Source organism: Lepisma saccharinum, chromosome 16 (assembly GCF_977018435.1).
Source record: "Lepisma saccharinum chromosome 16, izLepSacc3.1, whole genome shotgun sequence".
NCBI classification, from domain to species: Eukaryota; Metazoa; Arthropoda; class Insecta; order Zygentoma; family Lepismatidae; genus Lepisma; species Lepisma saccharinum.
This window is the reverse complement of record NC_139244.1, coordinates 24960211-24986614: the sequence shown is the minus strand read 5'-3', so window position 1 is coordinate 24986614 and position 26404 is coordinate 24960211. Positions and strand designations below refer to the sequence as shown.

The following is a 26404-nucleotide window of genomic DNA, read 5'->3' as shown; positions in this document are numbered from 1 at the left end:
GGTACATGAACGACTTGAAAGGGGTACGCGAACTACTAGGAAGAGAATACCCACACGACAACATTTTTGCTGCAGGTGTGTATAGTGGACTTCTTTTTTTCAGACTTCACAGCTTTAACACTCAACAGGCTGATTTTGCCACTGACACTCTTATCTTTGTTTCATACGTTGTGAAATAAAATACTCGTTTGAAATCTATAATAGACTAAATTTGGAGCCGAATCTCCGCTTGAGAGTTTCAAGTGCACAACCAGAGATCAAGAAACTGTGTCAGGCTATGCAGGCACATTCTTTGCACTAGAAACTCTGCGGATTTACAATTGAAACTCCAAAATTGTGCTTGACAGTTTCCAAGCTTATTTTCGTTATTTACTTTTATTTTAATAACTCTGGAAAAATACATGAAAATTAGTGTTTAATATACTTCTTAGCATACATGTGTTTCACATTTTTATTTTTGTAACTATTCATACAGAAGAACCGCTGGTGTAAACAATTTCCATTATGTACAGTCATCGGCAAAAAGGGGGATATCTAGATATTCTCGCTTCCCTGCACTGCGTTGCGTGTGCTGCCTAACCCTTAAGGCGATGACAAAACTTGCTATTGAATTTCGTTACACACACAACATATTTCAGGGTCCAAGTGCTCCATTTTTTATTGCGGCTGAGTGTACTTCAAGCAATAGAAAACCCACACTTTTGAGAAGCAAGATCTCCTTTAATAATTTCGTGCAACGGATGGAAGAGGGAATTATTTCACTTGTCCGGGGATTTTCTTTTTTTTCGCTCTGTATCCGAAAATTGTCAATTTTCCACATCTTTGCTACCCTGAATCGCTGTCTCCGACCAGACTAATGACATGTTATGTCCACAAGGTCTCCGTCCTGCTTTTGATCATGAAAGATTCATTCCAACGACTTTGCGCGAGCAGGCTCTACTACGTCGTAGTTTGGTAGAAATGATTGGACCCACAAGATCGCTTTCAGAACACTCCACAAACAAGATAGCGTTGAGCGGTTTGAATGTTCCTGCGACTACATCCGTCAAAATTGTGGTGCTTGTGCGTCTCAACAGCTTGCTATATGCAGAAAGGTCAAGGACTGGTTCACTGAAAGTTGGTGTGCTTCTTATTGACCAGGCAGCTTGGGATTCTGTATCGATCCAAGTCGAATTCTGGAAACTTTAAAAAAGATTCTTCGGTGTTGCTGAGTGAATTGATCCACGAGGACAAAGTTTGGACCCCTTCTTTCCCGCGCTGGCTGTTATTCGAGTGAATTTAGATAGGTTCCAGCAGTCCTAAAGACATTGTAAGATATGAAAGATGTGCCCTCACCAAATCAGCGGTCCAAAGAGTCCTATTTTATCCATCAGGCGGGCTCTTTTCAGCGAGACAGTTTTCTTGCAAGCTAACAAGGTTCTGGCGCCTGGACCTAGAGTAGGTATCCGTATACAGCCTCGGTTTATACGTATCATGTTTAGTCCATAATTCTACTTTAGTTATTTTACGTGGCTAGGTAATCGCCACGATGAGGATGAATAAAATGGAATAAACTTGCCATCCATGGCTGCCCATGGTTCGAACCTCGATACGCTGACCACTCCACAACGGAGGCCGACACCTGCTCTAGTCTTGGTAAGGAGTCCAGACGCTAAAAGCACCATGTCTCATGTTAATTATGGGCTTGTCCCGCCATATGACAAAACAGATGCATGCAAATAGCCCAAGTGATGCCGTTTCCGTAATTGTAGAGCGGTACTTTACATTTTACTAGCGAATTCGGGGTGCTCCCTCCAAAAGAAGGCAAGATTTTTCGTTCCGAAACCAACCAGTACATATACACAACGGGTTGGATGAGAGAGGCAATGCAAACCTCAACTTTGGTTCGGTAAAAATATAGCGTTGTGCGGCGATGAATCCCCATCAGATGTTAATGCTTTCTTGATAAAGGATGCTCAAGCGTGTAGCGGAATTGTTAACCCTGTCTGCTTTGGTGGGAGCTCAGGAATTTTTGTTGATCCATCATCGTGAAAACAACTGCACTGTTAAAATGATTTCGTCAAAACTGAATAAAATTTTACCACTTTTTATTGACTCAATAGTCAGAAGTAACAACCATCATTTAACCCTTCTTCGGTGTTGTCTGTATTAGGGTGACCAGTTTTCGGACGTGAATTTAAGGGAGATTTACAACTTTCGACATTGAATTTACGGGAGATTTAGTCGCGACAAATTTTGCGCATTTTTAGCAGCGTGACATTTCTCCAGCAAATGTTTATCGAATGGATAATATTAAAGATGAGAATTAATGTACAGATCAAAATAGAGAATAATAATTTACAAATTTGCTTGTTCTCTGCTGCTGCAGAACTAAGCATCAATAAACTACTGCAAGATATGACGTCACTTCTGCCGCCAAAGGTTAAATGTGCAAGAACTTGCAATCGACTTGGAAGTTTTGGATGGCTCGTCGAACTCTGAATGAATTGAAATTTCGCGATCTTTGACGTTAATGAAAAATACGGGAGAAATATAATGTCAATACGGAAGCCGGGAACATCAAAAAGCTCTAATACGACAGATCCCGGGAAATACAGGAGAGTTTGTCACTCTAGTCTGAATCATTTCGCTATCATTACTGCCATACTGTTGTTTCCTATTTTATCTCAACGTTGGTTGTAGGAAAAAAAGGGTTGTTTTAAAGCTTAGAACAAGAACAGTTTACGTGCTTTGCCTGTACATATGTTTCACAAATATATGTGCCGTACTACGTATAATCAGAAGAAGAAGGATTAATCGTAATTATCATATTGTGAAAATGCCAAAAGAGTTGATTTTGCGAATCAAATCTTCAAGCCTGAGTAATTAACGCGTGGATATACGTATTCCTTTAGTTAGTTTTAACCGTCATTTTTAGCAATGTGTGGGGAGCTACTTGAAAGCAGACTCCAGCATCGATGGGACTCGATCACGCTTCACTCAATGGAAATTCGCTGCGCAGACCTTGACTAAGGATGGACGATATCGGAAATTTGATATCGCGTATATCGTCAAGAAAATATCGTCACAGACGATAGAATACAATATTTTTTGCGTCTCGTGATATCGGCGATATATCTTTCCAGCAGATATATATGGCTAAAATATCGTGACGATATGACGCCAACACGATATATATCGCCAAAATATCGTGGATATATCATCAGCTCGAAACTACATGTCAATCTCACATGATTGGAGAATGCTGGAAGTAGTTTTGCTGAAATTTGCAAATTTTTAAAGCAAATTTTAAATTTTATTAAGGGGGTTCTAAAGCCATGCTAAAGCATAGACCCAAATTTCTAAGGGTAACCGTACAACTAATATAGATTCGGTAAGGAAGAAATTTTCCGATATAAATGATTATTTTATTCACTAGAACATGTGAACCTTATAATTTTGTTACGATTGAAGGGATTTAAGTAAATAACATAAAATATAAGGTCTCCGTCATGTTCAAACTGCTGCGTACAGATGGTGCTGAAGTGGTAGTTTTGTTAATACCGGTGCATTTTCTTTCTTTTATGACTAGTATGGAAGATTTCGTGGTGAAACAAAGATCACATGTTCTTCCCGCAAGCATCTTAAATACTATGTGAAAAAAATGAAAACATTTCGTACCTTCAGAGAGTTGTGCTTATCATTAAAACTTTTGAAGTGGCGTTTCGTCACAATATACTCCGTGGTGCAGATTTAGCATACACTGTTGCCAATATTTCATTCCGTGTTGTCTAACGATTTGATCAATGCAAGTTCTTGAAAGAGTGAGAATCAAACCAAGCTACCAGAGGATATCGAATTCCGTACAGATACGAGAACAAGGGAACAAATATTCCACGGAGGATGTTAAAAAGCTGAACAAGCTCGAAGGTAAGTCTTAATATTTAATTGCTTGTTGCTTAATATTATCCATCAAAGGCAAAATGTTTGAAATATAGGCAAAATGTATAATTTATTTACATGTTGAAGAAATATCTTCTGATGTAATATCGGTGAGAATATCGCTTGACACTGCATGACTTTTTTAACTTCCAAACGAAGTTGATAATTCTTTGTAAATGTTAAATCAGAATAGAATGTTATATTTTACGTTAGGCATAATCCTAATAACTACCGTTTTGAGATCATTATTATAGCATAAAATATACGTAGCTTAATATAGATTATATCTGATATCATTAAATCAATATTGCATAAAATGCTCTATTTTCATTCCTGTAAGTTAATTTCCAAACCTACGAAACTCGTGCTATTCACATGTACAACATCGGAATGTTTATTACAAATCAGTAGTTTGTTTAAATGTTTTTTACTTTGCCCTTGTACATGGTTGAAACGAGTACTTGCTGACCTATTTTCTACAAGAGTTTTTCTCTTTTTATTTTTGAAGCAGCTCGCAAATATTCATATGTATTAAGTAGGTCAGGCTAAGTTAGGTTTGATTCGAATAGATGTAATGTGAGATCCATGAATGTTTGCAAGTTTCGGACACAGTTCTGTTATCTTCCTTTACAGAAACAAGTCAGAAAACCGGTTTTATAAACTGTATGAAGCTCTTCTGTTTTCTTGTCCTTTTAAAATTTAGGACGGCTCATAATGAGAGTGCATTTCGTCCAATAACTTGATGCTGTATATATTTAAAGTGTAAAAGTACACCCTAACAGTTATGAGACTAAAATCTTACCGTCTATCGAACACAAGTCTGTATGTTTACTGAGAATTGCAAAATGAGTACCGGTATAGATAAATGTTCCCATACTTGCAAGTACAAGGGCAATAATTTAATTGTGGATGACACAGAGCTTCATAGAAATCATAATTTGTCCTGATTATGCTACGTATATTTGGTTCAATATCAGATTGTATTCAGCAGCCGTTTGTACTAAATACTTTACTTCGAATACCAGTGAGTTTGAAGCTTGACTAGTTTTTCTCTCAGACCTATGACTCATTGATTTAGCATGGATGCCTATTATTAACATTCCATGCAGATAAAAGTTTTTTAAAGCTTTTTTGCTTCTTGGCTGGTCTACTATAATAATTCAAATAAAAATATAGTAGGAACTGAATTTCCATTTCATAATGTATTTCTGTTATTTTACCTCCAACTTCTGCTCCTTGGAACAATGATGATGAATAATGATTTGATAAAATGGATGATTGGAACAAAGATAATGATTAAATACATACATGAAACCAGGATTCGAACCTGGAGGAACCTCACTCAATATAGCGTTGCAATCATCACTCTACTATGAAAATATTTCTAACAATTATTTTGCCAATTTCTGTTTTAGGCTCATCATATTTAACATTCATTATAAAGTTAGATCATTGAAGTGAGCTCATATCGTGAACCAAACTGCCCTTTAATAACAGGACGATATCGTTAAGCATTATAGTGCCAATTAGATACATTATTTTCAAATCCATTTACTCAACATCTGTAAGTTCCATTTAATAATGTTGTCTAAGGTTGTAACAATGTAATATCAATATTTTTTAAACATGTTTTGTAAGTTCATAGTCTCGTATACGATGTTAAAACTATTTTAATTTGTTCCTTTTGCAGATGAGCATTTGAGAAACTAATCGAAGTATCTTCTACAATAGTAAAGAGCACTATTGAAATTTGTACAAAAGGACAATAGGTTTGCCCGACAATGGAAGTTGCGTACCATGGCAGTTGGTGTATAAGCTTCTACGGAATATACTATAAATCAACAAAGTGGACTGTTTGAACTTTACATGGAAGAGTACATACATTTTTGCTTGCTAGCGTAGACACGTGATTGAATGGTGATGATTTACTAGAAATCAAGAGTCCAAAATATGCTCAAGAAATTATGTTTCAAGCCTTAATAATATCTGATAGCAAGTGGTCATCAATTGTAAATTGTATACTAGGTGAAACAGGAGAAAAAACAGTGCCAGGGGTGTGACTTACATGTATTGTCTGTCAAGCATTGGTACGCATTCATTGATATTCTTGCAAGTTTAAATTTTTAGAGGTATTTTCAAAAATCCTAAGGAAATACATTTCTTCCTGAATACGATGATGATTTGCAAAAAGCATATCTCTCAGACAGTGGCGGCAATTAGGGGGAGGGGTAGATGGCCCCCACTTTTACCCCAATACTATACAAAACCTCATCTACCAATGTAAACAATTATTTTGTAAGCTATTGAACTTCTATTCTAATGGTATTTATTACTGTATTGTATCTTCCCTCGAAATACGTTTTTTTGAATCTTCTTCATACACAGAAAGGCTAATTGGGACTGGACCTACAGTTTAAAGTGGGATCCAAACCACTATATACAGTCACCGGCAATAAAAATGGGATACCTATATTCTGAAATCCCTGCATCCCTGCAATGTGTTATGTGTGTTGCCTAAATCAACGGCAGTGACAGAACTTGCCATTGAAAATTTGCTATTACAATTCACTCATCGCCGTAGATTTAGACAACACACAAGACGCATTGCAGAGAAGGGAGACTTTCAGGATCTAGTTGTCCCATTTTTATTTGACGATCACTGTACACTCACCGTCTATCGAACCTGGGACTCCTGTATTACAAGGCGATTACGTTACCACTTTGCCAAGGGGCAGGCTCAACTTCCCTCGCAATTCATACTAATATGTTGCTGTACTCGATGGTATATCAGCAGTGTTTGAATTACTCTTTAAAAGTAACTCCGAGTTAATCACTTGAGAAAGTAATTCGCATATAATTACTGTTATTACTGTTCTTTAGAAAGTACTTGACATAGTTATTATTACAGTTACTTTACTCTACATTTGTTTCATCTCGTAAGACGTTGTTCGGATCATGAGTTGCAAGAGCGATGTCCTTTTCACCGACCGATGACCACTAAATGCTAAGCATTAAGTTTCATGAAATTATAACTTATTTCTTACATTTCATGTACAAACATTGAGGCAATAAAATTCACAGTAAACTTATGTTACAAAGCAATGACGATTAACATTTCATTTCATTTTGTTGAGCAAACCAAATATTTTTTAGAATTTTTGTTGAACTATAAAATTATTGTGTCCATGAGGATTGTTGGAGATTATATATGTAGTCTTATATGGTAAGTGTTCTAATACAAATAAACTTGGGATACATCCTGGCTCTTGACGAAAAAAATACAAAATTGTCCTCATGGTCTCGAGGATTGATTTGCTTTTTTTTACTTAGCTTTTTGTGCCACTTTTGGCTAGTTTACGATGATGGAGATGAGTGGATATGATGAAATTGATGAATGGACACTCGATGCCCAGGCCAGGATTCGAACCCGGGACCCCTGGCGTCGTAGCGCGATGTGCTAACCACTTTTTTTTTTTTTTGTAAAAAGGAAATACCCCCTACACGGAGGTATCCCCCACCATTCACACTTGTTCTCACTTTTACACTTTTCAATTCTTACATTTTCTTTATTTCTTATCATCTGGACAAACACAAATACCCATGCCTTACCCGGGACTCGAACCCGGAACCCCTGGCGTTGTAGCGCGCTCTGCTAACAACTCCGCCACGGAGGTCGACTAGTAAGTTGTACAAGCTCCGCCACGGTGGCCGCCTTTAATAATCGTCAATTTACCCATTCTTTGAGGAGAACATTTGGTTCAAGTTAATATTTCTTTCCATGCAGTAAAGTAATTGTACAACTTACTAGTTTGGTTGAAAAATAACTGAGTTACAATTACTAATTTCATAACGTAAGTAGTTTACAGTTACTGTTGCTTGAAAATGTTACTGATACTTCCAAAGATTCTACATCAGCTGCAGAACTGAAAACCAGATAAGACCAAATGCGTAAAGAACTATGAAACAGGACATTGTGTGGTAACATGATATGCAAATAAATTAGATGCGCTACAAAACTGTATTTAATACTCAACTATTATAAAAATAACAAATATATCTTCTATTGTGTATCCAGGATTCTTCTGACATTTTTCTTTCAAAATCGCGAAAATCGCGATATTAAAACTCAGTAAAAATAAGGGTGCAGAATTACATGTTTATTCACTTGAAGGATAAAAGATTGAGGATCGTTAGAGAGCGCTAATATTTATAAATATTTACAAGATGTTCACTGAAATTCTGCAAATTTATGAAGAAAATCTGCTAACGTCACCGATAAAAGATATAAATATGTTCAAGTACTGTCATATAAAGTGAATTCTACAGTCAATGTAGCATTCACTTCAAACGTAATTGCAAAATGTTTTCAATTATTTCAATTACTCTTCTTACTTTATGCATTTCGTGTTTGAATTAACTACAGCTATCTTTGTACGTTCTCTTCTGCTTTCGAAATATTAAAAGAAATACATAATACAATACAAGGGATTTTATATTACTATTACGACTATTACTATCTTGCATTGCTGATAAATTGTTGTATTTTTTTTCAATAAGAACATACAACTAAAATCTCATGATAAACAATTACGTTGCTCCACATCTACTTAGATTTTTCAATAACATCTGCTAACCAACGTGACGTCATATCCCATCAAGGAGTACCCTAATCGACCAACCTATATGTATCTACCTTGATTACGCGGAGATCTGGCAACATGGCCCTCGGTTGCCATGGCAAACGGTGCTGCCATCTGTTATCGAAAAATTACCACAAAATTGCCTTTAGTACGGCCTTAACGTGCGTGAAGTAATCGCAAAACTAATTTCCCGCGGCGAAATAACTATGATTTTTTTTAAAAAAAGACTAAATTGGGATGTATCCATAAAATATGGAATTCAATTTGCTCTTCGTAATTGAGCCATCCTAGCTGGGAGAATTGTGGACTGCAGGTTATAAGAGCCTCTGAAATCGTAGTTGACAACAAAGTTTGAAATCCACAAAGACTATGCAGGGTGGTCCAACGTGCCGAAATATCACTTTAAAACATATACGGATGGGAAACAAATCAAATACCGTGACATGTGATATTGGGAAGTTGTACTGGCATATTAATAATATGGTAGCCATCTTGGAGTGTTTTTTTTTCTTCTTTTATGGAAAGGGTTCATGCGACATATCAATATGGCCTGGTTTCAACTTAATTTTAAGTCGTATGCTGTTTGAGCCTCATATATTTCCTTTACAGGTGCCTTCGTTGACTTTGAAGTTAACATAACGATTTGTTACGTTAGTAAAACTATTCTTTAATAAAACCTGGTGTTGAAAATGCTTGACAAAGTGCTTGAGAATGGAGCTATCCATTCGTTTTGTGCTGATGAAAGTTTGAAGTAGAAATCATCACATTCTCTTTCGTGCGATCCCATTCTTTTGGCGAATCTGCCAAGTGAAATAGAAGCGAGGACTCTATGAATCTGCTTTTATGGGGAAATTAAGCTGCTGAAGGACGAGGAACCGCTTGCGGTCTTGTTTCAGCGGATTGGCAAGAGACGCGACAGCGTTGTGTGTTGGAGACCCTTTGTAGAGTTCCTTCTCCTAACGCCCAGCGATGTTCCAGTTTTAGCTTGATTGCTGTCTTACACGGCGTTCTCAGTCGGTCGTTAAAACGCGCTAGAAGCTATGGTTTGCCGTTGCTGCTGTCAATTAAATTCCGACGTAAATGTTATTTTCCTCTGCCAAATATCCGAGAGCGAGATTACGAATGTTACTACTACTTGGCGAACACATTTTCCCAAGACCCAAAGCGATATTTACCCATTTTTCAGTGGCGGTACTTTTGGCTACTGCAGACAAATGTTTGCCTTGGTATTTCTGATGCGCGATAGTAATTGACAAAATCGTTTGTTACATTACTGTGTTGCAACAGTTTAGGCATGGGTGCTCTTGTGTGTGTGTCCTTTCAGTAATTTCGTGTAATTGTTATTCATCCTCATCTTCGCTATCAGCCTGAGTGTCAGAAAACCGACGTAAAATAAAAATAACACAAATACCCAAAAAGTTCATTGTCGACAAACGCCATAATATTATCAATAAAATATTCATAATTATTGAAAATATTTTTTTTCCACTTCGCTTTTCTGCCACCTTTGGCTAATCGCGAAGATGGGGATGAAATGTGACAAGATGAAAGGACAAGCACGAACAGCACACAAGTACCACAGACAATTATACTGGCTGAGAGTCCAGTCGCCAGAGCCTCGTTAGTTTGCAAGAATGCATAATAGGTTGACATTTGAATGCTTTCCGAGAGGGTCACCTCTTGCACCCGTGGACGTCCGGAAGGGGGGCCCTGGAAAATGAATGTCCATATAATGTATTTTCACACATCATTTCACTTCAGTCACGGTAATTTATGTTAATTATTATAAGGGCATTGAAGGAACATGATAATTTTAGACTGAAGCAGTGTTTTTCGAGCGGGCATCACTATTGTGGGTGAAATATGTCTCCCTGGAAAAATATTACCTTGCTTGCTCCTCCCTGAGAAAATCCTGCAGTCGTCCATGCTTGCACCCCTACTGACAATTATTGTGTATGTCTGTCTCTGTAGTAGAATGGTTCGCATTCTGCACTACGAACTCCCGAGTCCCTGGTTCGAATCCTGTAAAAGACATAGATGAGTCGTTGTGCTCGTTCCATCGTCATTGTCACGGTTAACTTAAGGAGGTGTCAACGTCTCTTCCAAGTAGTAGACCCTGTACTTAATTTTGCAGACAAACGAAGCTCTGGCGTCTGGAGCCAATGCAATTATAATCCTCTGAGGGATTTGTATTGTGTCATGAACCAGTATGTTTGTGATTGTCCTTTCATCAATTTCATCTTATCACCATTCATCCTCATCTTCGCGATTAGTCGAAAGGGGAAGAAAAGCGGTGTAAAATGAGGAAAGAGTTGATTTATGCAGTAGAATCTGTAAGCTTGTAGCAGTTCCAAAATCACACCCGTTGTAGTTCGAAGAGTCACTGAAATGACAAGGATATTATTAGTTCGTTGGCCCCTTCTACTTTTGGTGCTGGAGATGAAACATTGCCAGGGAAGGGGAAATCCCCGGAAGTGCGTTTGTTTTCGTGTTATGCGGACAGACGAGCATCTCCAAATCGTTGCGAGGAAGCTGCCAGAATCCATCCAGTCTTTCTCCCTCTGGCACACTTCTGAAGAAGTTTCGAGGTTGGCTCGTGAGTGAAGTGCCTCCCCAACATGAAAATATGTGTATTAAGGCGCCGCTTATGCTGCCCCGACTGATGTATTTTGTGTTACAGGCTCATTTATATCGCATTTTTGGCACACGAGGTTGTTACAGAGGATCCCGAGGCAATGAGCTTATGTTTCTCAATTCCAAATAGTATTAAGTCTTCTCAACTGCAAATTGACTTTGAAACCTTTCCCGGGGCCTCCCACAAAGAATGAGTCTTTTGGGAACTTTTTCAGAACCTTCCAGGAAGAATGAGTCTTTTGAAAACTTTACCGGGACATTTCAGAAAGAAAGTCTTTTGAAAACTTTCCCGGTACCTTCCAGAAAGAAAGTCTTTTGAGAACTTTCCCGGTACCTTCCAGAAAGAAAGTCTTTTGAAAACTTTCCCGGGACCTTCCAAGGAGAACGAGTCTTTTGAGAACTTTTCCAGGCCTTTTAGGAAGAATGAGTCTTTTGAGATAATTTTCCGGGACCTTCCAGAAAAAATGAGTTCTTTGAGAACCTCTATAGGGCCTTCCAATAAGAATAAGTCCTTTGAGCATTTTTCCAAAATCTTCCAGAAAGAATAGAGAAAAAATCCCATTTCTGTGTAGGGTACATTTAGTGTAATTTTATGTGTTATATACATCTGATACGAATCTGAACAGAATTATATATGTACTACATACATGTTTGCGATTCGAATGCTCATGTATTTACAAATATTAGATAGCATATGAAACACTGTTGTTCCAACATTATAATGAACTTATGAAGTCTTAAGAAATTATCCTATTCTACAATGTTATTCTTCATTCAGTAGGCGCAAGAGTTTTAAACACTTCCACTATGTCATTGACATAAACCTGTGTGGCAAGATTTTGCTCAACATAAGGCAACATGAGATATCTGATGTTATTGATCGCAGTAGTGTTTGGAGGCCTCCGTGGGCGGAGTGGTTAGCACAGGCCGCTACGAAACCAGGGGCCACGGGTTCGAATCCCGGCCTTGGCATGGGTGTTATTTGTGAGCCTCCTTCCATCATATCATCACTCATCCTCATCTTCGAAAGTAGCCAAACGTGGCAGAAAAAGTTAAGTAAATTAAACCAAATCAATCAATCAAGCAATGTCGTTTGTATTTGTGTCATCTTAGAGAAAACACTTTCACACGCAGTGGCGTATCCAGGATTTTCGAAAGGGGGGTAAGTTTCATTTTTTAGTAGTCTGCCCATAATTTGCCATTTTTCCTGCCTTTGATCTTTCTTTTTTTTAGGAATACTGGGCCAAAGGGGGGGAGGTATGACCCCATCAACACCCCCTTGGGCACGCCACTGTTCACACGCACAACTTGTCACAGGAAAAACAGAAACTATCTTTCGACTTCTTCACTGGCAGAGCTGTTTAGAAGTCTTACTTCCGCACATAGAAAATATTAAGGAGGAAACTCGCCCCCTCCATGCGCAGGCCTGTGCGTGCTACTTTCATCAAGCGTCGGGTCAAATGCCAGCGTTGCTAACACCCACATTACACACATCTCTTGATACTATTCTTTCTATTCATGCACGTGCACTAGGCCTCGCTTTCCTGTCTTGAAACTCTTAACCGACCGGATGTTGCCCATAGGCGCCGATTTCTTCCGATATTAAGGGGGGGGGGGGGCAAAGCTAAACAAATAAAGCAGTGACATATTAAATAGCTCTGAAAACACAAGCATGGTACATCAAACTTTATTAGCTGGACAAAAATTAACTATATTTTGATTATACGTATAATTATACAACTCAATATGTAGCTTTTGATTGACACCAAAGAAAATTTGAGAATTGTATTATCTTGTTATGTTTATAATACTTATTCCCTCTATTCTTTTTTGAAGTTTAATATCTTCACACATGCTCGCACACACACACACACACACACACACACGCACGCACGCACGCACGCACGCACGTGCGCGTTCGTATTTTTTTTCGAACGTTGATTATATATCGTATAAATATACCACACTGCAAAATTCCAACCACAGCAATGCGGTATCAAGTATCACACGCATGTTTACAGGTATATTTTTTTTTTAAAAAAAATCTAATCCTGATGAAATATAGCAGTGACATATTTCAAAACAGAATATTCTCAACTTCTACTTGCATTTTCTGTCACAATCTTCAATGAAATCTTTCATGATCCTTACAGAGTCTCGTTAAGATTTTTTTCCCAAAGGACTGAAAGGATCAACAGAAATTTGAAGGCTGAGAGCAGAATTTACTTTGTGAAACATTTAAATAGTCAAGAAGCCGTTATGTTGACTTCCTTCTTCATAAGTTCAAGAGCAGAGAGAACAAGTCCATATTACTGCATTGTCCTTAAAATTGGCGAGACACGAGCTAGGCATCTTGGGCAAAGAGGTTTAATATTGAATGAAGGGCCACCACAAAAAGTGGATGCTATGTTTTCGAAGTTTGAATCAAAATAATGTACCTATTTTTTTTTTTTTTTTAATTCACTGTGTACTCGAAACAAGAAATACAGAAATTGGATAAACGCACATGCATGCTGGACATTATAAAGACTCACTATATAGAATTGAATTGTTGTTTTAAGTCCACTTTATGCACAGAAAGGCTAATCAGGACTGGACCTACAGTTTAAAGTGGGATCCGAACCACTATGTGCCTCCACCGGGTATCGAACTCGGGACCCCTTGATTACAAGGCGACGACGACTCACTATATAGACTCCATATTGTTGACGTGGCCATTTCAGAAGAGAATCCTGTGTAATTTGTATGCAAAATTCCTGTGTGCAAAAGTTTTATAATCGTAACTAGAAGAAATAATTCGCATTAGAAATCTTAGGAAATAAGGACCTAAAATGTTCTCACACAGAATCCTCAATTATTTTGTGAAATTTTCATCACACAGATATTATGTTGTTCCAAAATGAAACAATGGTGAAAGTTATACATTGGGCCCAAGCGAAGTTTTGGAGGCCCGGCCACCCACGTTTCGGCGGCCTTGACTTGTTGCCTTGCTCTGCTGCGAAAAGGTCTTGGTACCTAACAGTGCAGTACTGTGCGATGAATCCACCTGCACTCAAGCCTATCACTGTTACAGCAGCCCACATGTCCCAACTGCGTAATTTTCAAGTCGTTATCCGACAGGATGTCCATAAGGGCTTGGCTTACGTCTTTATGTGGAATATTTCGCCGACAAAATAAGTGTGTCGCCAGTCTAAGTACAAACGACCTTTTGTAGCATCTCTTAGTATTTTAGAGGCGTGTTGTCGCTGATACCTTCGTGATGTCCACCGAACGTGATCCATTTTGCATGAAGGTGATCGATATTTTAGAAACGCTATCATCCCAAGCGGCTGAAAAGTAAAGATTGTGTTCGATGGACGTGCATAGAAGAGATTGTAGGATCGTGAACTCTATGTTGACTAGGTCGTTGAAATGCATATATTTGTCTGTTTAAGTAGCTTGCCTGTAATGTTATTGTATTGTTTGTGTTTTCAAATTTTTGTCGTAATTTTTTAGATTGTTATTAACTTCGTATGTTCGTATTTTGCGTTGTTATTAACTTCGTATGTTCGTATTTTGCGTCAATTCCCTACTTCATGTGCCGTTCCTAACTTGTATATCTGTGTTGTTACTAACTTGTTTCATAAGAGACATTTGGATGTAATCATGCTTTGGCATCGTGTGACGTTGATAAGATAAATATTGCATATACACACATTATCTTGTAGGTTTTGTGACAGTATTGCCAACCAAACGGTCAACGTTGTCAGTTATTCTTCTCATCATTCAAATGTAATATTTTCAGCTGAGAAGGACCCAGAAAATGTTCCATTCCCCTCGTTCTTTCTCACAGATTTTGTATTCTGTATTTTGCATTTGTGTTATTTAGCGTCGCGTTTTTCTGCCACTTTTAGCTCATCGCGACGATGAGGGTGAGTGATGATTAAATGAAATTATTGAAGGGACACTCACGAAAAATAAGAACAATACCCATCCCCACGCCGAGATTTGAACCCTAGATCTTCGTTGGCGAAATCGAAAGTCGAGCACATAACACTAGTGTAGGGCGATATATATCGTCACGACATTTTGGCGATATATATCGTGGAGACGATGTATCGCCGATATCACGATACGGAAAGAAATATCGTATCGTCTGTGAGAATATATAGCGATATCGAATTTCCGATATCGTCCATCCCTACATAACACTCTCGGCCAACTATCCCTCATTCTACAGATTTCTGAAACACTGCAGTCATCTTAGATATCCACATCAACATCTTATAAATATCGTTTTTCAACTTTTTAACACCAGACATTTGTGAATATGCAGTCATTAATTTTGTCTTCATCTTTCGCCCTGTTGACATCTTTACACTGAATGTGTGCCAATCGGGAGACAAATCTAGGTTTTTAATTACAATACGGTGGACTTTTCACTAGCTTACAAAGTCCGAAATAAAGGTCTTGCATCCATATTACGTTTTTGAAGGACACAAGTTGCATAAAGTTGCTGATATTAATTATTATGATGATTGATAATGATCACTGAGATGATAATGACTTATTCTCGTGAAGCGAGAAAAGGGTAAAGTGTGTGTTTAGACCGTTTTTGGTTTAGGATACGAAATGAAGAATATGAAAATCTATATATCAGAAGTTTCACGTGTAAAAATTTCATTCTACATTACATTGCCAGTCCTTGGGTAATATTGTGAATTCGCTAAATACAGATTGGTCCGTAAATCACGAAGTGATTTCAAAGGTTAATAGTGTCTCTGTTAATAACATTGAGGTTTTTAGTATGTACAAAAGTTATGAACTGTTGAAACCCTTACGTGACTATGGCTCATCCTGTATAACCTTACATTCATTGCCCCCCGTAATGTTATCAAAAAACAATAGTTGTGGTATTAATAACGCTACGTTATTCAATGCCCAAACCCTAAGTAAATTTCCAAAATGTCTTTGCGCATGAAGCAGCTGTCTTCGAACCACAAAATCAACCTAACTTCATACGACGTGCTATTATGATTCATTTCTGCACCTCTTCCCTCCCCCGTTGAAATTCTGGATGGTCGTAATACGCTTTTGGCACCTGATCTTGGCCGTGTAGGCGAAATACCTTGGAGAACCTTCATACCCGTTCGAAGAAGAGCTGCTTCGGGCACGATTTGGACACCACGCGATATGGGAACGTTCCATCGTCGTACCTCAATGCGTGTCATGTTCTCACCTTGCCGTGATCACGGCTGCCAATTGCAGGCCTATGTGGCCGAGTGGTTAGCGTGACGCGCTACGGACCCCTAACATTGAATCCTGGACAGTGATCGTGAATCCCAAGTGAGTCCCGGCATGGGTGTTCTTTCCGAGTGTTCCTTTATCAGTTTCAACTAATCTTCTCTCATCCTCATCGTCGCGATTAGCCAAAAGTGAAAGAAATGCAACGTAAAAAAATGCAAATGGTATTGATGTTTGCCGGCCACTTTTGATTATTTTCGTATTTTTCGACATCATATTTTGAATATGAGTGGAACATTTTGTTGGTGTTTTTCTTTGATTCAGATATGTTGTGGACACTCAGAGGGGGACTGAAGGGGCTACAGCCCTTCCGAAGTTTTGAGAAAATCAACATTTTCAATTAAAAGCAGTGAAGAACTGGGGAAAGACCAGAATGGTAAATGCACACTCGCATTAAAATGACCTCCGACTGTTATTTTTGAGAGTAGAAAGTTTTAATATGCAAAATATCTTATTGTGTATGCCGTCCCTCCTTGAAAGCAGCTATGCACTATCCACCTTTACATAAGACCCTCCCGTACGCCAGTGGTTTATTAGACATTTTGAAACGCGACAATATGTTTTATTATTTGTCACTTTTGTATTACAGAGTTAAAAAGAAAAACGTCCCATTAATCTAAAAAGCATATTTCTGATAAGACGTGGGCATACATTGGGCATCCAATGTTTATACATTCCCTTTACAGAAAAATATATATCGTGTGTGCATAAACGGATATCTAAAACTGAATATCTAATGAAAGTCCGGTTATATCTTGAGCAATTGTTCTCTACTGAGTGCCATATTTAGCAGTAGTATGAGCAGTCTGAGGGCGTAGGATTTCAGGGGCGAAGAGATATCACACCAGCGTTTGTCATTTATTGTTTTCTAAAACTGTATATCAGTTGTAAATATCTAGTCATTTATGCAATTAATCTAGTAGTTGCCAGTTGCTAGAACTGCATTTGTTTACAATGACGGATTGTTACTCTTTTGGTCGTGCGCATTTCCTTACTACGTTCCTATTCGTAACGTTATGGATGGTTATCTGAAAATCACCTCCATCTCTGCTATTAGAATCTACTACAGTTCCAACATGGTTGCCAAATACGAATACCAAGGTTTAAAAATGAATTTTACTTGTTACGTAATCAGCATTTAGATTGCAACATTGCAGCATTCAGAGAATTTGTCATTGAGTTGAAGACTATGGTAGCAGCATACTAACGACCTTCGCATGAGTTTCAGATTACTGCAATGAGCTCGTGAGTCGTGACACGCTGTCCATGCAAGTGGAAAGCCTGGATGTACCCATGTTTGCTCGGTGTAGTGATTTGGGTCGTGGAACAGAACCTTCGATGCCGTGGGAAGGGTTCGTGCATCGGATATGATTTGCTAGGTTATTGATGACGCTCCTTTCTATTGTTTTCTGGGGGAGCGGCAGCTAAGATTGCTGATTAAGAATTCCTGTTCGTGATTTTTGAGGGTGTCGTAACAGAATAACGGTTACGTCTTGGGATGATCAGAAAATAAAACTAGAGTTAACCCTTGTGCATTGCTTTGTTATTTTATTCTACTTTTCTTTTCTGCCGCTTTTTGTTAATCGCGAAGATAAGGATGAGTAATGATATGATGAAATTGATGCACACTCACAAGGAGCACAGCGCGCTGTTCTAACCACTCTGCCACGGAGGTCGACCTTTGTACAGTCACACACTTCTGGGTTGTGATGACTCCACTGAGTTTCAATGGGATCATTCCAACCCAGAAGTGTCCGTGACTGTACATTGCACCTGGCCGTAAAGACAAGCTGGGGTGTGGAGGGAAGGCTTCCTACATACTCGACTACAGTCGAGGAGATGTGATCATCTATACCAGTGGTTTCCAACTTCTAAAGGTCCGAGGGCCAAAATTTTATCCAGCAGTTGATAGGCGGGCCGCATTTTTTTTTTGGGGGGGGGGACTAAAAATTACAAAAATTGTAAGTACTGAACTGAAAATGTAGTACTTTCGCATGACCCAAATTTCTAAAATGAGGCAATAAAACAATGGAATTACAAATCAAAATTGTATAATTACAATTTATTTCACGAAAACCCAATACTTATTGATGAATTGAGAGAAATTAAAGACACACCATACAAATAAGAATCCCTCATAGTAAGTGTTCAATGTGAAAATTGAGCCCGATCTGCTTCTTTTATTAAAGTTGTATTTGAATTTCTGTATTTGAAAGTCTCAGAAGGTGAAGCAGTGAAGAATCTGCCAGTCTGCTTCTGTAGCGGTTCTTGATGAACTTCATTGAAGAAAAAACACTTTCACACGTGTATGTGCTGCTGAACATCGATGTCATTCTTTGCCCAAAACTACGAAGGTTTGGAAAGCGTTCTTTTGAAAGGTATTTGAAAAACTCTGGCCCCTTTTCTTGCCTAGTTTGAAGGAACACATCGCCTTGCAAATCACGCAATTCAAGTTGGAGAGAAGCTATTTTAATTTTCAATCTTACGTTTTTTGGAGATATTGCTCATTTCGATATTTGCACAAACTTTAACAATCAGTCACAGTACAATCCGAGTTGGAACACTGGAAATGTCTTCGTACTTCGTGCGTAGTAAAACAGACCTCTATAGCGCCTCTCTGCAGTTTGTTTCTGAACACAAAGAGTGAAGCCTTCGCGGAAGCAGGCGAGTTCATTCCACATAGCGAAGGGATGGAATGCATGGTGTGAAGAGAAAGTTACGTCACTTTAGATTCTTCTATTTATCATTATTGACTGCAAAATCAATTCTACCTGTGTCTTTCTTCACAGAGCATCCGTTCCTTCAGTAAAAAAAGAACGTATTTTAATAAAAATAAATAAAATTAATGTATTTTGCAAACTGGCTTCGCGGGCCGCAGAAAAAGGCAACGGGGGCCGCATGCGGCCCGCGGGCCGCCAGTTGGAAACCCCTGATCTATACGCTCCCGATTACTCATTGATGATAGGTTGCGAAACCATATTCTGCAGGAACATTTCCCCATCCCCTGATACTCGTACCCAGGTCTCCCGCGTGGCAGTAACCGATTAGACTACCCTGGGTCCAGAACAAAGTTACACTTATGTGATACTGGAAGCTTCTGTATTCCAGTCGATAGGGTGTCTTGACTGCCACGCGGGAGATCCGGGTCCGATTCCCGGGGTGTATGATCTAAGGTTCGAATTTTTCCAGCCTTGGCCCTGCATAAAGTGACTCTGGGGTTCAACCGGCCTCTAATAAATGGGTATTTTTGGGGACAGGTGTTAAGGGCTGCTGTATCCTGATGCTGATCACAATGAGATCGAGAATGTGGGACTCTGTTCCACACATCCACCTATGTGCCTTCGTGGTACCGTGTAGTGAGCACGAGGAACTTTACTTTGTGTATCACTCGACTCCGCCAGTCATCTACATCTCGGGAGCTACTATAGGTAGAAAGATAAAACTCTGATCTCGTCTCCGACGGTTCTGGCTTCGAGTTTCGACCATCGTAGTTTGTTCTTTCATCTATAATCTGATAATCTCTCATTCTCTTTGCCATGATTAACCTAAAAACGGAGAAAGGTGACTTTTAAATTACTAAAATTAAATAAACGTAAAGAAAGTTTAGTAAATCAGCATTAGTTTACTGAGATAAACATCTGAGAATAAAGGTACTGTATTTCTTATTCCTGTTGTATCAACATGTGAGAAAATGTCCTGAAAAGAGTAACGTGTTAGCATTCTTCAAATGTCCGTTGACTTGTTTCCATAATTATCGTTGCTGAATTTTTATCGAGTAAGGGGCTAATCTTGTACAACGACCAGAGTGGAAGAAAAATATAGCAATTTCTGAGAATGCTGTTGATAACCTACACAGATTTCTTTGAAATTCGACTTTTATCAGTAAGATAATGCTGTATACTTTGCAGAAGGTTCATGCACAGGCATAGACATTTCGTAATAGATTGCAGAAAAACTTGTCTGTCGCAGGAATGCAGAAAACGTCATTCACTAACTAAAGTTATTGTAAGGTTTGTGAAATTGAACAGATTTTTCAGCAAAGTTCCCAGGTCTGAAGAAAATTAGTTGAACCCCGATTTCCTGAAGCAATTAGTTATCGTTATCCAATAAAAATAACGTTTGTTCAGTTGTATAATAGAAGAGTATTTTCACACCTACAGTATTGGCCAAATTATTGGACTGATTGTAAAAAAGAAGCACATTTCTTTGTTTTAAAAGTGTTCTAACTAAATATATTTTACGATTGTTGTAACGTTTTATGGGATTAAACTGTTCGCTTCGATATAATCTTGTTTCCCACAATCCTATATTTTATTGTGTCCCAAGAACAGGTAGCAACACGATTCTTTGCACATTCGCAAGAATGCCTGGAACATTACGTACATTGTTGACCGTGTTATTTATGCTATATTTTGGTTTTAACAAAGGAAATAATATTAATTCTGATTGTTGTAAGGGTTTTCTTTATTTGTATCTCCGGAGCAACATGTAATTTCATAAACCACGTGATGTGAAGTTTATAAATAAGAGTGATAAAGGAATTGTACAGAAGCAGTTATTAAAATGGGCTCGAAAAGGCCAAAGGGTGTCATACGAAGTATACTGACAGTATTTGCAGTGTGTATAACAATGCAATGTGTATCACAAAACATTAAATCTGTCAAATTTCTCTACATACAGTGAGTTTATCTGAGTAATTTTCTTCGACTAATGAGTCCAGTAATTTGACCAATACCGTATGGTTGATTTATGCGTTATTCCGCGATCGATGGTGTGCCTTTTGGTATATAATCGCTTAACGAAGAATTGTTGATAATATACTTTGCTGCCTACTTCAGCTGTTAATTTTATAACGTCCTTGGGATGTGTTTTGCTTCTCGTGCGTCAATCATAAGATGCCAGCGTTCTGGCCGGGAGAGCGGCTCTGGCAATGTGTTTGGCATCATCTCCTCGGGCTTAGTGTTGCCAACTATAAGAAGTTCGAAGTCGCTCGAAATTCCGCTAACGATTGCCAAAATCATCATGTACATGGTGGTAACCCATATCCTAAATTCAGTTTTACGTCATGAAATAAATGCAATGTAGAAATTACCGTAAAATGCGTACCAGGTTCGAGCCGGTGTCGAACGTGTATATTTCCCCCTTAACTTTCTATATAGTACAACTGATTTATGTTTATGTACCAAAATGTAAGTGAAATGTGTTCATACCTGGGTTATACAGGGTGGCTACTCACCGGGAATTCCTTGAATTCCGGGAATTATGCGTGAAAAATTGCAACTTTTATTAATCCAAAACCCATTGAATTTATACATATTTACTGTGCATAAAGTGGACTTAAAACACCAAATCAATCAATCAATCTTCATGGCTGAATGGTTAACTCAGCGCGCTACGACACCAGGGATCCCGGGTTTGACTCCAGCTTGGGCATGGGTGTTCTTTTTGAGTGCCCCATCATCAATTTCATCTTCCCGATTAGCGAAAAGCGGCAGAAAAGTGATGTAAAATAAACCAAATCAATCAGTCAATTAAAATAAACTTGACAAAGATACTCCCATGTCCAGGTCCTTTTAATTTTCCAGGATTCTTGCTTATATAGTTTTGTCTAATGTCGGTCGAGTTGCATTCTTTACAAAAATACTGTATCTAAGTGAATTTTTCTATGGTTGGCAATGCTGTTGGGCTCTATCGAGGATGCCATTGACTCGAGTTGATTGCATAACATGGGGTACTATATTGGCCTAATGTTGGACACTGCTCTTTTTTTCTGGACGGGGGAGGGGATGCAAAGCGGAATGAGTGCCTAGCAAAACAGCTGCAGCCAGTTCCTTCCACAAAGACGTGTGATGAGTCACGTGATGCGAGAGTGTAAGGTTGAATTGGCTTGTCAGCAAATCTGTTTATCCACATGTTAACACGGCGAGGTATGGTCTTATCATGCGATGAAGGTACCAAGCTTTCGTCATTCAAAGGGGCAAAGCAGAGTCCAGTATGTTGCTCGTAATAAAGTTTTACATAATGTCCAGTTCCCGAGCGGACACGAGATTGGCAGGTTCTACACTGGAACTCCTCATGGGGTGTGATCATTTGCAGTCAGCAAATGCCAGCTAGCTTTCTGTTGTTTTTACTCAATCCAGACAGGACGTCTACAAGTCAAGAAAGCCAAGATAAAGTAAAGATATCAAGAAGTTCAGGATGCTTTAATAGATAAAGCAAGTCTAATTCTCTTGTTAAATACACCTTTAGTTTCCATCTTACCTTTTGGTAGTTTTTTTAATTAATTTTCTTAATTGCTAGTTTCCAACTTGACCTAAGAAGTTGTCGAATAAATAAAGGTTAAGAAAAACTAAAGAAGTCAAGAATTTTGGATTTGACACCCTGAGAGGGGAAGCATCGAAGGAGCTAAAACTGATAGTGGTGTAACCAAATATCTAATTGCCTACTTCAGTACTGGAGTGGCTAGCATAGCGCGATACAGTCATGGACATAAGTATTCATACAAAGGCATTGTCTGAATGAAACATGTTATTATACAAAGAAGACAGTAAAGGCAAGTCAAGTCTGTAGCACATATGTTCCATTGGGATGGCAAGAATAGAAACGCAAAGCAATTGTGTGCATACAATTGAATTTGTCATGAGAAAAGTGGGCAATCCTTAGATAAACTGCTTTCTGGATGGTCATAAGTATTCATACGCCAGGTTATAAACCCAAAAACGAGTTCGTGAAACAACCGTTTCCATCATTCAGTGCCAGATATTTGTTTACTGCACTTGCACCTGTGTAAGGAAGTGGTTGGTTTGGTGTTGGCGTGATGCAGGAAGTCAAATGGGCCGCAAAGGGAAGGAAACCACGATCGAAGAGAGGAGAATTATGATATCATTATACCACAATAAGAAATCATATTCTGAAATCGCAGACATAGTTGGGAGAAGTCGTGCGACTGTGCAAAGTGTCATCAAACGATATAAAGACACAAAAGTGCTGATAAATAGGGAAAGGGTTGGGCGTCCTCAGAAACTTACTTCGAGAGAGAAACAAGGACTGTAGAGAATGATGAGCAGGGTACAGAGCTAGGGTACCTAGAAGGAAGCCATACATCAGTAAGAAGAACAAGAAGGCCAGATTAACATTTGCAAAGGAGTATGTGAGTAAAAGTTTGGACTTCTGGGATAAAGTGTTGTATACGGACGAGAGTAAATTTAATATTATCCATAGTGATGGTAGAATATTGGTGTGGAGAAAGCCCAATACTGAGCCTGAGCCTCGGAATCTCTTGGCCACAGTTAAACATGGAGGTGGTGGCGTAATGGTCTGGGGCTGTATGTCATCCTTAGGTGTTGGAGAACTCGTCTTTATTGAGGGAACTATTGATAGGTTTGTCTATTTGGATATTCTGAAGCACCATTTGCAGCAGAGTATCGATCATTTGGGTCTTGGGAATGATTTTTTACTTCCAGCAGGACAACGACCCTAAACATACAGCTGAGATTGTCCGCCTTTGGTTGTTATATAGTACTGCCCACACACTCAAAACTCCACCTCAGTCCCCCGACCTTAACCCCATTGAACATCTTTGGAGCCATTTGGAAACCAGACTCCGAAAACATGACATAACAAGCAAGAATAGACTGAAAGAGGTAATTTTGCATGAGTGGCACAATATTACATCTGAAATAAACACGCCTCTTGGTCATTCTATGCAAAAGAGACTGACAGCTGTTCTCCACAACAGAGGAATGCATATAAATTCTGACGACATGGTATTTGTTTCTTTCTTTTCTTTAAAGTGAACTTTTATGTTGGTGTATGAATACTTTTGTCCAGCCAAAGAAGCGGGCATTGAGAATGTATTGTATTTTATTTTTCTAGGGAGGTTATTGCAGCATGCCACCGCTTCAGCATCGGCCGCTTGCCGGCCCAGTCATGCAACAGGTGCCGGCAAATTGCGTAACAGATAGCCCGTAACAGAAACCGCTTGTTTTGTAATGTTTCCACTTTTCACAATTACAGTTACAATTACAATTGAAATAAGCACGTACCTTGTCGCACGGATGCAGGAAAAGGTGTCCTCCCAAATACAAATATTTCTGGCACCTTATTTCTGACGTCTAATCTTAGATTAGTCATCGCTACTTTATTCTCAGTTGTCGCGACAGCGCCTGCAGCTTATCGGGGGTTGGGTGAGTTGTCAGCCGCGAGATGGCGCTTCATACTGCACGTGTCGGCAGTGATGCCAACCGTAGGGACATGTCCCTACGCATAGGGACTTTTCACTAAATTTCGCCCGCGTAGGAACGTAGGGACAGATTTTGCCAAATGAGGGAAAACGTAGGTACTTTTTTCAATCTTGGTAAATTACATTTTATGAATTAGTTTATCTGGATACTTTAGCGAGGAGGAGAAAAAAGAACTAACTAACAGATCTCCATCAGAATTTTGGAACATGTTATCGGTTACCAAAAACTTTCAAGGCAAGTTCCTTTTTGAAAACATTTCCACTCTCGCGAAAATAGTGCTAACATTGCCGCATTCTAACGCGGAAACGGAAAGAATATTTTCAATGTTAAGTGATACAAAAACAAAAAAGGGAAATAAAATGGGACCAAAATTGTTAAAGAATGCAGGAAATACAGCATCACCAACCAACATCTATCTCTTCACAGCAGCAGCATGTATGACTTCAAATAACATAATCAACAGTAAACGACTCAACGTTATTCATTAGGGGTGTGCTGGATTCTTTACTTTAAAAAGTCGTTAATTCTCGACGTTTTCTGCCTTGTAAGTTTCTGGAACTTATCGAAAGTTGTAAGTTTTTATTCTAGAAATGCAAAAACAATCACTTAAAGTGAAAATGACTTGTAAAATTCGAGATTTCCAGTGCTTCGGGAAATTTCGAACATTTCCCGTCCAGAAAATTTTCCGACTTGGTCGGGAAATTGCAAATTTTTCAGTCCCGAATGTCGGGATTTAAAAAAATTACCGTCCCGATCCCGTCCCGACCCAAAAAATTCTGTCCAGCACACCCCTATTATTCATTAAGGCAAGAATTTACAATACCGGACCCTTCTGTAATTTCTATGCTACGTCTTATACTCACGAAATAATTATTCGTGATGATTTATCTCAAGTTAACATGTTGGGGTGAGGGGGAAAAAATGTTCATTAACGTGTAGAAGTTGTAAAATAAGCTTTTCAATTCTCGCAATGATTCTCCGTATACAAGTATGGTAGCCATATTTGTTGATATGAACAAATTAAAATTAGTTACGCTGTCTACAGCGTTGCCACACTGTTGATTTCATACTTGGAGAGCATGGATCGTGTAAGAATGGCGGAAGAGAACAGTAAAAAAGTTGTTAATGTTGTACAGATTGTTAGGTGGAGTGTGCAGGAGGATGGCTGTGGGCTAATTAATAAACTTATGGATTTCAGTATATTGCCCAAAGAACGTGCTTACATGTGACAGCGACAATCACGATGTAGAAGAACTGATTTGATTACAGGTAAATTTGGCAACAGTACATCAATCATAAAATTGCAGGATACGAAAATGGCCTTCGATGATGAACGTTTGCCGTTAAAGTGCTACGAAAATAATATTTTTTATCGGTTCGTAATCACAATTACCGCAAAACCATTCAGGAATAGCCCCACTGACCATTCTCGGTAAGTTTAGGTTAAGTTAGGTTAGGCAAACATAGTTAAAATTTGGGCTCGGAAAAAACATGCACGGGTAGCCCAACAAACCATTGACGGATAGCCCCACGAACCATTCAGGTACGGTTAGGTTAGGTTAGGATAGGCAAACATAGTTAAAATTTGGGGTCGTAGTAATATCAGGAATGTATATTTCGTTTTTTAAGTATTGGAAACACAAAATCTTCCGGTAAATAATAAGCAATCGTGCCGATCGCGGA

The 26404-nt window shown here is 38.7% G+C and overlaps 1 protein-coding gene across 5 annotated transcripts in view; it reads left to right on the top strand.

Annotated features, from left to right (window-relative positions):
* LOC146000352 (uncharacterized) overlaps positions 1–26404 on the top strand; it is a 322131-nt gene that overhangs the window by 213741 nt on the left and 81986 nt on the right. The gene's annotated exons all lie outside the window — the stretch shown is intronic.